Source organism: Cnephaeus nilssonii (assembly GCF_951640355.1).
Source record: "Cnephaeus nilssonii genome assembly, chromosome: 3".
Lineage (NCBI taxonomy): Eukaryota > Metazoa > Chordata > Mammalia > Chiroptera > Vespertilionidae > Cnephaeus > Cnephaeus nilssonii.
In genome coordinates, this window is record NC_137074.1 from 102749040 (window position 1) to 102761792 (window position 12753).

A 12753-nucleotide genomic window follows, 5' to 3' on the forward strand; every position below is an offset into this window, starting at 1 on the left:
TGTGAAAACTGGCTCCAGCTGGCTTGTTCAGTGGGTAGAGCATCACCCTGCACACCAAAGGGTTGTGGGTTAGATTCCTGGTCAAGAGCATGTACTTGCATTGCAGGTTTGGGTCAGGGCACCTGAGGAGACAACTAATTGATATGTCTCTCTCACATCTATTTTTCTCTCTCTCCCCCCTCCCTTCCTTCCATTCTCTCTAAAAAAATAAAATAGAATCAACGGAAAAAAATATCCTTGGATGAGGATTAACAACAAAAACAAAAAAGTGAAAACTGATTGAGAAAAAATTATCAAACAGGTGAGGTTACTGAAGAAAAATATAATAAAGGAGTATTTGAAATTCTTACTATGATGTGACCCAGCAATTCCACTTCTAGGAATTTATGTAGTGAAGAATATAAGAAGCAAAATAACTATATATTATGATTATTTCCTTGTTACTTTGTATTATTGTACCGTGGGGTTAGCAAACCTTTTTTGTAAAGAGCCAGAGAATACATGTTCTAGAGTTTGCAAAGCAGATGGGCTATTGCAACTATTCAACTCTGCAGTTGTAGCCTGAAAGCAACTGAGGTTGTATTCAATAAAACTTTTTTAAAGACACAGAAATCTGAATTTCATACAGTTTTCAGATCACCAAATAATTGCTTGATTTTTCCAACCATTTAAAAATGTAAAAACGAATCTGTGCCACACAGGATTTAGCCTAGGGGCTGTTGTTTGCTGATCCCTGTTCTACAGTATCATATTTTAAAAGGCTGCATAAATTCCATTCTATAATTAAAATAATTCACTATTATAAGCAGCACTAGGATGAACTTTTTTTTTTGTAGTATGGCTTTATACACATCCCTATTTCCTTAGGACAAATTTCTACAGGTGAACTATCTGGGTCAAAGGGATATATAAAGTTGTAAGCAACCCTACCCCTCTTTTTTGATTTCTTCCTTTGACTTAATCTTTCTTGTCTTTTCATCACCCCCATTTTTTATTTCATCCTCTTTCAGTTCAAATTATTTTGTTTTATCTTTTTTAGCTTTCTTTTTAAAATACAAAGCCAGTGAAGTGTCATTGACCCAGATGATTTTGTCCTAGCCACTCAACTGAAGCTGAGAAAAGCTGTAAAGTTGATGGTGTTGCTGTCCCTACTTTCACTGAGTTTACAATGAAAGATAACTACTCTACCCAATATGACTGCATTGCACTGCAGAATAAACATTTTATAATGACACACAAATGAAAGAGAAAAGAACAGGATGGTAAATATTTCCATCACTGTTTATGGAAGGAAAATCCAAATGATTCTGCCTGGGCCTGTCCTCTGCTTAGCTGCCAACCATGATAAATGTGATAAAGCATAAATAAACAAAGCAAACTTTTGTCCTATATAGAGCACCCCAAATAGATATACGTTAAATCTTTTTTTCCATGAAGTCTTCCTGATTAATTGGTTGTCCTTGACTTTTAAACAACCTGAAATTTGTACACCCGCCCTGTATTAGTCTGCTTCGGTTGGGTGTCTTAAACAGTAGAAATTGCTTATCTCTCAATTCTGAAGGCTGAACATCCAAGATCAAGGTGCCTGCACAGTGAAGTTCTGGTGAGACATCTCTTCTTGCCTTGCAGACAACTGCCTTCTAAGTCCTCACATGGCAGAGAGAGAGAGAAGGAGGAGGAGGAGGAGGAGGAGGAGGAGGAGGAGGAGGAGGAGGAGGAGGAGGATGGGAGGAGGAGGAGAAAGAGGAGGAAGAGGAGGAGGAGGATGGGAGGAGGAGGAGGAAGAGGAGGAAGAGGAGGAGGAGGAGGATGGGAGGAGGAGGAGGAAGAGGAGGAGGAGGAGGAGGAGGAGAGAGCAAGCGAGCTTTCTGGTGTCTTCCAAGGGCACTAATCCCATGATGATGGCCCAATCCTCATAAGCTCATCTAACTCTAATTCCCCACCCCCACCCCAAAAGGTTCTATCTCTGAATACCATAACATTGGGCTTCAACATGAAGTTTGGGGGGATATAAACATTCAATTTATAACACACCCCAGCCTATCTTTCTTATGCCAGCAGGAGGCTTGGGTTTCCCCAGCAATGGAGGAAGCCAAGCTTCCCACCACCCCCAACCCCCCAGCCTGCCCTGGCCTCCGCTCAAGGCTACAAAGTTTTAATTATAGAAGATAAATAAGTCCCAGATACCAGGGCCTCCGCTTGGGTCACCGGGGTGTGTGGCCAGCCTGCAAACCACCACAGGCCCCTCGCCCAGGCCACCCCATGCCCCAAGGGAACCCCCACCCTGATCCAGGACACCCTTCAGGGCAAACCAGCCAGCCCCCATCCGTGCACCAGGCCTCTATCCCATCTAATAAAAGAGTAATATGCAAATTGACCATCACTCAAACACACAAAATGGCTGCCCCTATGTGGTCAAAGATGGCTGCCCCCATGTGGACACAAGATGGCCAGCAGGAGAGGGCAGTGGGGAGGGACCAGGCCTGCAAGGGAGGACAGTTAGGGGCAATCAGGCTGGCAAGGGAGCAGTTAGGCATCAATCAGGCTGGCAGGGGAGTGGTTAGGGGGTGATCAGGCTGGCAGGCAGAAGTGGTTAGGGGCAATCAGGCAGGCAGGCAGGCGAGCAGTTGGGAGCCAGCACTCCTGGATTGTGAGAGGGCAGTCGGACATTGCTCGAGGGGTCCCAGATTGGTGAGGGTGCAGGCTGGGCTGAGGGACACACACCCCCATGCATGAATTTTGTGCACCGGGCCTCTAGTATACTAATAACAAAATATCAGTAATAGAAAAGAAATGATCCCATTTACAATTGTAACGAAAAGAATAAAATATCAAGGAATAAATTGAACAAAGATGGTCAAGGACCTGTACACTGAAAACTACAAGATGTTGTTGAAAAAAATTGAAGACATAAAGAAATAGAGCCTGACTGGCATGGACCAGTGGTTGAGCATCAAACTATGAACCAGGAGGTTAAGGTTTGATCCCCAGTCATGAGTTGTGGGCTCGATCCCTAGTGGAGGGCATGTAGGAGGCAGCCAATCAATTATTCTCTCTCATCATTGATATTTCTCTCTCTCTCCCTCTCCCTTCCTCTCTAAAATCAATAAAAATATATTTTAAAAATAAGAAATAGGAAGATATTCTGTGCTCATGGATTGGAAGAATTAATATAGTTAAAATGCCCATATTACCTAATGGAATATACAAATTTAATGCAATTTCTATCAAAATCCCAGTGTCCTGTTCACAGAACTAGAACAAAAAATATCCTCAAATTTGTATGGAATACAAAAGACTGGAATAGGCAAAGCAATCCTGAAAAAAAAAAAAAAGGAGAAGAAGAAAGCCAGAGGTATCACACTTCCTGACTTGAAACTATACTACAAAACTACAATAATCAAGACAACATGATATCAGCAAAAAATAGACACACAGACCAATGGAACATAACTGAGAGCTTAGGAATAAACCCATATATACAGGGTGTCCCTAAAAAATGTATACACACTTTGAATGATTATAAAGTCAGTGTTTATTAACATAGTTTATTTTCAATTTTTAAAAGAATCTACAGAAATGAATAATTACTTTTGCCAATGCCTGTTTTTAAACTGATGACCATTCAGGTCCAGGCACTGCTGATAATGTGAAGCAATGGAATCACAAACATCAAGAATAATTTCCTGCCAAAACCGGTTTGGCTCAGTGGATAGAGCATCGGCCTGCCGACTCAAAGGTCCCGGGTTTGATTCCGGTCAAGGGCATGTACCTTGGTTGCGGGCACATCCCCAGTAGGGGGTGTGCAAGAGGCAGCTGATCGATGTTTCTCTCTCATCGATATTTCTAACTCTCTATCCCTCTCTCTTCCTCTCTGTAAAAAATCAATAAAATATATTTAAAAAAAAAGAATAATTTCCTTCAGTATTTGTTCATCCTCAATTGGTTTAACTGTTGCATTTTGTATCGTAAACTTTATCTTTTATGTATCCCCATAAAAAAAAAAGTCTAGCCCTAGTTGGTTTGGCTCAGTGAATAGAGCGTCAGTCAGCAGACTGAAGGGTCCCAGTTCAATTCCAGTCAAGGGCACATGCCTGGGTTGTGGGCTCGATCCTCAGTAGGGGGCGTGCAGGAGACACCCGATCAAAGATTCTCTCTCATCATTGATGTTTCTCTCTCTCCGTCTCCCTTCCTCTCTAAAATAAATACAAATATATATATATATATATCCTCTATAATAAAGATGTAATATGCAAATTGACCGTCACTCCAACACACAAGATGGCTGCCCCATGTGGTCAAAGATGGCCACTCCCATGTGGACACAAGATGGCCACCACAAGATGGCCAGCAGGGAAGGGCAGTTGTGGATGATCGGGCCGGCAGGGGAGGGCAGTTGGGAGGGACCAGGCCTGAAGGGGAGGGCAGTTGGGGGTGATCAGGCCAGCAGGGGAGGGCAGTTGGGGGGGCGATCAGGCCAGCAGGGGAGGGCAGATAGGGGTGAATGGGCTGGCAGAGGAGAGCAGTTAGGCATAAATCAGGCTGGCAGGGGAGTGGTTAGGGGGCGATCAGGCTGACAGGCAGAACTGGTTGGGGCAATCAGGCAGGCAGGCAGGCGAGCGGTTGGGAGCCAGCAGTCCTGGATTGTGAGAGGGCAGTCGGACATCCCTTGAGGGGTCCCAGATTTGAGAGGGTGCAGGCAGGGCTGAGGGACACACACCCCCCCATACACAAATTTCTTGCACCGGGCTTCTAATATATATATATTAGTGACCCGGTGCATGGATTCATGCACATTAAAAGGGATTAATTAGAGGAAATAATTTAATATTGCTATTTGCCCTTTCTCTATAATAGAAGTGTCAGAGATGAAAGAAAATTAGTAAAATGTATATGAAAACCTTCCTCCTGTCAGAGTCTGGGGCACACCATGGGACCCAGAGTCAAGTACCCACCCACCCACATGCACCTCAAAATTGTGTGAGACCCAGACCCGGCCGGCTCCCCCACATTGGGCTAGATCCAGACCTGGCCAGTCCCACACTTGTCAAGCCCCACCAGGGGGCAGGGGACGTAGCCTCAGGTCCCCTGGCCCGGCGCCAGGATGAGGGGCGTGGCCTGAGGTCCCCCAGCCCAGACTGGGGCGGGGGGCATGCCTTGAGGTCCTTTGTCAAGCCCCGCCAGGTGGGGGACACAGCCTGAGATCCCCTGTCAAGCCCCACCGGCAGGGCAGGCGCAGCCTCAGGTCCCCCATCAAGCCCTGCTGGGTGGGGGCGCGGCCAAAGTTCCCCGACCCAGCACTGGGGGTGCATCTTGAGGTCTCCTGTCAAGCCCCGTTGGGTAGGGGGCATGGCCTGAGGTCCCCTGTCAAGCCCTGCCGGGCGGGGGATGCGGTCTGAGGTCCCCTGGCTTGGTGCCGGGGTGGGGGGTGCGGCCTGAAGTCCCCTGTCAAGCCCCACCTGGTCAGGAGCATGGCCTGAGGTCCCCCAGCCTGGCGCTGGGGCGGGGGAGCAGCCTGAGGTCCCCTAACCCAGCACCAGGACGGGAAGTGCACCTTGAGGTCCCCCTTCAAGCCTTGCCGGTTGGGGGCATGGCCTGAGGTCCCCTGTCAAGCCCTGCTGGGTGGGGGACACGGCCTGAGGTCCCCTGTCAAGCCCCACGGGAGTGGGGGAGGGCGTAGCCTCAGGTCCCTGCTGATTGCTTGTTAAGGCTCCTTATGGGAACTTGGCCTCAGCTGTGGGTGCAGCCATCTTTGTGATGGAGTGATGGTCAATTAGCATATTCCCTCTTTATTAGATAGGATAACTAGTGGCACTTTAGGATAACTTTTCTTTGTTCAAAGCTTGGTCTGGCTTCACCCATTATTTCAAATCAGTTAAACCTAAAAAGAAGTGAAAATTAAGTGAGTTATCAGCTGTTAAAGTATGTATACATTTTTTGGAACACCCTATATATGTGCAACTAATTTTTGACAAAGGAGCCGAAAGCACAATGGAGAAAAGAGTCTCTTCAACAAATGATGTTGGGAAAACTCAAAAGGCACATGCAAAAGAATGGAACTGCTATGTGACACCATATACTGAAATGAACTGAAACAGGTTAAAGACTTGAATATAAGACCTGAAACAATAAAATACATAGAAAAAATAGGCGCTAAACTTGTGGACCTTGGTCTCAGAAGAGTTTTTGTAATCTTAACCCCAAATGCAAGGGTAGTAGAAGCAAAAATAAATAAATGGGACTACATCAAACTAAAGAGCTTCAGTACATTAAAACATTTTGATAAGTGGTCAATCTCCAAAATATAAATAACTCATACAAGTCCTAGCTAGTTTGGCTCAGTGGATAGAGCATCAGCCTGCAGTGTGAAGGGTCTCGGGTTTGATTCTGGTCAAGGGCACATGCCCAAGTTGTAGGTTCGATCCCCAGTAAGGGGCATGCAGGAGGCACCCAATCAATTATTCTCTCGCATCATTGATGTTTCTCTCTCTCTCTCTCCCTCCCTCTCTGAAATCAATAAAAATATATATCAGAAGGTGTATGAAAAGATGTTTACATCACTAATTATAAGGGAAATGCAAATATAATCCACAATGAGAAACTGCCTTATACCTATTAGAATGGCTATTATCAATAAGATAAGAAATAACAAGTGTTGGATTGAATATGGAGAAAAGGGAACTCCCATACACTGCTGCTGTGAATGTAAATTGCTGCAGCCACTATGGAAAGCAGTGTGTATGGAGATTCCTAAAAAAAATTAAGAATAAAGCTGCCATATGACCTAGCAATTGGTCTTCTGGGTATCTACCCAGAAAATTTGAAAATGTAATCACAATTTGTTGCTGGTGGAGAAGGGAGCAGGAACAGATGAATAGGTGGAACACCAAGGATTTTTAGGGCAGTAAAAAAGTATTGTTTATAATTGTGGATATATGTCATTATGCATATGTCCAAACCCATAGAATGTACAATACCAAGAGTGCACCCAAAAGTACTAGGTAAACTATGAAATTTGGGTGATTATGATGTGTCAACATAGGCTTATCCTTGGTTAACCCTTTGCACTCACTTGCTTTTTTCTCGATTCCTTTATTCTAATGCTAACCGTGTCGAGTCACACTCGACATCCAAGTGCAAAAGGTTAAAAAAATATACAATTCAGGTGTGAATGATGTTGACACAGGAAAGGCTATGCATGTGTGAGGGCAAGGGATATCTCTCTCTCTGTCTCTGTCTGTCTCTCTCTCTCTCTATATATATATATACACAGTATATATATATCTTCCCTATCAGTTTTGTTGTAAATCCAGAACTGTTCTAAAAAAAAAATCAATTCTTTGAAAAAGAAAAAGATGTATGTACCCCTATGTTCATTGCAGCATTACTCACAGCTAGAGCCCAGTGCATGAAACTGTGCACGGGTGCAGTCCCTAGGCCTGGCCAGCGATTGAAGCACGAGCATCTGGCGTTGAAGGGCAGGTCCCAGCTGACCTCTGGGCCCTGGGCAACGCCTGGGCCCCCGCGCCCCCGCACACCCCCCTCTACCAGAGTCATGGTGCCCGAGTCCTCACGTGGAGTTGTGGTGAGTGTGGCTGGACGCCGCAGGCCGGGGTGCATGCAGCGTGGGCCTCTGGACCGCCCAGCAGCGCCGCACGGAAGCCAGGTGGGCAGCATGCTCTCTCCCAGCCGGCCTCGCAGACTGGCTCCTGTGCGAACCCACGGGGAGCCCAACCAGCCCCTGTGGTCCTGGCGGCTGTGGCCTGGCTCACCCGCAAGAGGCCACACGGGTGCAGGGCAGGCTCCTCATGGGTGCCTGGCACCTGAGCGTGAGGGCTTCCCGGGCACTCGAGCCCTGGCGTCCGGGGGAGGGTAGCAGGGGGAGTGAGAGCAAGCTCAGTGGATACCCCACATTCTCACTGCACCTCTGTCCCCATCACCCCCGCCCCCAGCTAGCTGGTGAGAGGTTGCAGTGCGTCGCTGATGCCTGCCATGTTCCGCACCGCCCTGGTGGTCAACGCACATCATAGGGAGCGGTGGAACTCCTGCACTCCCAGTCGAACAACGGCCCGAGGGGACAATTTACATATTAGGCTTTTATTATATAAGGAGGCTAGCCAAGACATGGACACAACCTAAGTGTCCTTTGATGTTTGATTGCATAAAGATGTGATGCATATGTATAATGAAATACCAATCAGCCATAAAAGATAAAATATTACCATTTATGACAACATGGGTAGATCATGGGAGTATTATACTAAGTGAAATAAGTCAGACGGAAAAGGACGAGAACCATATATGTTATTTCACTCATATGTGAAATCTATACCAATAAGAGAGAAATATGGTAATTGACTCTCACTCCACGACGCCCACAGGCAATCAGGAGGGAATATGCAAATTAGCGGGACAAAGATGGCAGCGGCCACATAGCCAGCTTGAGCGGGTGGGAGGCTTGGGTCGCCCCCAGCAACAGAGGAAGCCAAGCTTCCCACCTGCCCTGGCCGACCGCTGAAGGAGGGGCCTGTGGGCGGAGGCCACGGAGCCAGCCTGAGTGCATGGGAGGTGGGGTTGCCCGGGCCGGCCACTAAGGGAGGGGCCCGCAAATGGCCCTCAGCCCCTCACCTAGGCTGGCCACACCACCATGGGGTGAGGGTCCCCACTGGGGGCATGGCCAGCCTGAAAACTGCCCTCAGCCTCTTACCCAGACTGGCCACACCCCCATGGGGTGAGGGTCCTCACTGGGGGCATGGCCAGCCTGAAAACTGCCCTCAGCCTCTTACCCAGACTGGCCACACCCCCATGGGGTGAGGGTCCTCGCTGATGGCATGCAAAAAGCCATCAGCCTCTCAACCAGGCTGGCCAGGCACCGCAGCGGGGACCCTCAACCTGAAGGGGGTGTGGCCAGCCTGAGAATGGCACTCAGCCCCTCACCCAGGCTGGCCACGCCCCCATGGGGTGAGGGTCCCCGCTGGAGGGCGTGGCCAGCCTGCAAACAGCCATCAGCCCCTCACCCAGGCTGGCTACACCCCACCAGCGGGGAACCTCACCCCATGGGGGTGTGGCTGGCCTGCGGCCTGCAACCTGCCCCAGGCCCTCGCCCAGGCTGGCACTGTCCCCAGTGGGGACCCCCACCCCAATGGGGGCGTGGCCAGCCTGCAAACCACCACAGGCCCCTTGCCCAGGCTGCCCCGCCCCCCAAGGGAACCCCCACCCTGATCCGGGACACCCTTCAGGACAAACCAGCTGGCCCCCACCCATGCACCAGGCCTCTATCCTATATAATAAAGAGGTAATATGCAAATTGACCATCACTCCAACACACAAGATGGCCATCCCCATGTGGTCAAAATGGCCGATCCCATGTGGACACAAGATGGCCACCACAAGATGCCCAGCAGGGGAGGGCAGTTGGGGGCGACCCAGGCCTGCAGGGGAGGACAGTTGGGGGGATCAGGCCTACAGGGAAGAGCAGTTGCGGGGGACCCGGCCTGCAGGGGAGGGAAGTTAGCGGTGGCCAGGCTGGCAAGGGAGGGCAGTTAGGGGTGACCAGGCTTGCAGGGGAGGGCAGTTAGGGGCAATTAGGCTGGCAGTTAGGCATCGATCAGGCTGGCAGGGGAGTGGTTAGGGGATGATCATGTTGGCAGGCAGAAGCGGTTAGGGGCAATCAGGCAGGCAGGCAGGCAAGCGAGTGGTTGGGAGCCAGCAGTCCTGGATTGTGAGAGGGATCCCAGATTGGAGAGGGTGCATTCTGGGCTGATGGACACCCCCTCCCTCCCTGTGCACGAATTTAATGCACTGGGCCTCTAGTATAAAATAAAGTAACAAATGAACAAAAACAAACAAAACAAATCACAAACCTACAGATACTAAGAGAATGATGGTTAGAGGGAAAGGGAATTCCAGGGGTAGGATGAAGATGGTAAAGCAGATCAAATATATGGTGACAGAAGGATACTAGACCTCAGGTGGGTGAGCACATGATAAGAGTATATAAATGTCATAGTATAGCTAGCTGTATACCTGAAATTTACATTATTAACCAGTGCTATCCCAATACATTTTAAAATTCATCTTAACACTGATAAAAGAATGAATTTACTAGGTGTGCCAAAAGTGAAAAATATTTAGCAAACCTATGCTCACAGGTTTGTTGTGTTCAAATGTAAGCAACAGCATACATTAAAATCCTATGAAACATTATTTAATGAATAGTCCACAGGGTAAGATGCAAAACATTAATATTTTAATCTCTATAAGGATGAACACACCCTACAACAGAAAAAAAAATCACTTGACTTCCAGATATATTTTCATGAATGTATTAACACTGTAGGAGATTGAATAGCATAGGCTAGGTATGTGGTTCCCAAACTTTGCTAACACACTGGAATCACCTGGGGAATCGTTAAAGAATATGATAGAAAACAGTATGTATGGAGGTTCCTAAAAAATTAAGAATGGAGCTGCCATATGACCCAGCAACTGGTCTTCTGGGTATCTATGATCAGTCTTTGTTATTTAGTTGGCATGAAGGAGGACTTGGGCATTGGATGTTGTAAAAGTGTCCCACATGACTCTATTGTGCAACAAAACTTGGAAATCACTAGACTAAGTTACCCTGGGGATTTTAAAAAAATCTCCAAACTCTCAATGACTTAAAAGTAAAAGTTTATTTCTTATTCATGCTACAAGTCCAATGTGAAGAGATGCACCATCTCCAATCCCAGGCCTCAGGGTCCACCACAACAGGGAGGCATGAAAACCCATCTATTGGCTCTTAAATGACTCACTTCACTTCTCCCTAACATTTCAGTGGCTGAAGCAAGCCACCCAGCCATGCCGTACTTCGAGGATGTGGAAGTATAATTCTCCACATGCCCAGGAGATGGGAACAAGAAATATCAGAATAATACTGGTATCTTCCATCTTTTAATTTTTATTTATCCTCACCCAAGGAAATGTTTTTATCGATTTTAGAGAGAGGGAGAGATATATTGACATGAGAAACATTGATAGGCTGCCTCACGCATGGATCCTGACCTGGGACTGAACCCACAACCCAGGTATGTTGACCTGATTGGGAATCAAACCCATAACCTTTTAGTGTATGGGATGATGCTCCAACCAACCAGGCCAGGGATCTCCCATCTTTTTAAAATCAGTGTATGCTTGTTTTAATGATTTCCCCTGGTGCTAAAGACTGAATGTTTTTGTTTCCCTAAAATTTACATTGAAACTTAATTCCCAAGGTGATGTTATTTGGAGGTGGGGCACCTGGAGGTGATTAGGTCATGAGGGCAAAGCCCTAATGAATGGGACCTATGCCCTTACAAGAGAACCCAAAGAGCTTCCTCCTCATGGCCACACAGCAAGATGGCTATGAACCACCTCACCAGACATCAAACCTACAGGTGTTTTGATCTTAAACTTCACAGCCTCTAGAACTATGAGAAATGTTTCTGCTGTTTATAAGGCACCCAGTCTATGGTATTTTGTTTTGGGAGCCTGGATGAACTAAGACACCTTGCCACATCTTTTGGTATTAGGCCTCAATTCTTCAATTTCATGAACCTATCTTACATCTACAAATAACTTGACATTACTGAATGGTACATTGTATTTCCTTTATAGCCTGCACTGTACTTGAATTAATCAAGTAGTTTTAAAAATGGTGTGATGGTCATTACTTCTAAATCTGGTTTGACTGCCCTCACCGGTTTGGCTCAGTGGATAGTGTTGGCCCATGGACTGAAGGGTCCGGGTTTGATTCTAGTCAAGGTCAAGGGCATGTACTTTGGTTGCAGGCTCAATCCCTGGCCCTGGTCGGGGCTCACGTGGGAGGCAACCAATCGATGTTTCTCTCTCTGTGTCTCTCCCTCTCCCTTCTACTCTCTCTAAAAATCAATGGAAAAATATCCTTGAGTGAGGATTAACAAAATAAAAAATAAATCTGGTTTGACTATTGTATTGGTAGCTGCAGATGACCCCGAGAAATAGGCACCTGCTGTCAACTTATTCCACTACTAGAGGCCCAGTGCACGAAATCTGTGCACAGAGGGGGGGGGTCCCCCCTCAGCCTAGCCTGCACCCTCTCCAATCCGGGACCACTGGCTCCTAACTGCTCACCTGCCTGCCTGCCTGATCACCCATAACTGTCCCCCCGCAATGGCCTGGTCACCCCCAACTGTCCCCTCTGCCGGCCTGGTCGACCCTAACTGCCCCCCCCTGCCAGCCTGGCCGCCCCACGCAGCCTGCTGTTCAGTCATTTGGTCGCCCCTCACTGCCCCCCTACTGGCCTGGTCGCCCCACACATCCTGCTGCTCAGTCATTCAGTTGGCCCTCACTAACCCCCCTGCTGGCCTGGTCGCCCCATGCAGCCTGTTCGGTCATCCATTTGGTTGCGACAGTCGCTTAGGCTTTTATATATATATATAGATTCCTCCTTCCTTCAAGAACAAAACACTTTAATTCTTGCCAGTTTGCTCTGCTCTGAATATTAATGTATTTACACAGGTGGAGGAACCCAGAAATTGCTTTGAATTCCCCCTTGAATAAGAATTCTTGCTCGGCTGGTGTGACTCAGAGGTTGAGCGTTGATCTATGAACCTCTTTTATCATGGTTTGTTTTCTGGTCAGGGCACATGCCCAGGTTGGGGGCATGATCCCCAGTGGCCAGGGGTGGGGGTGGGGGGGAGGCATGCAGGAGGCAGCAGACCAATGATTCTCATCATTGATGTTTCTATCTCT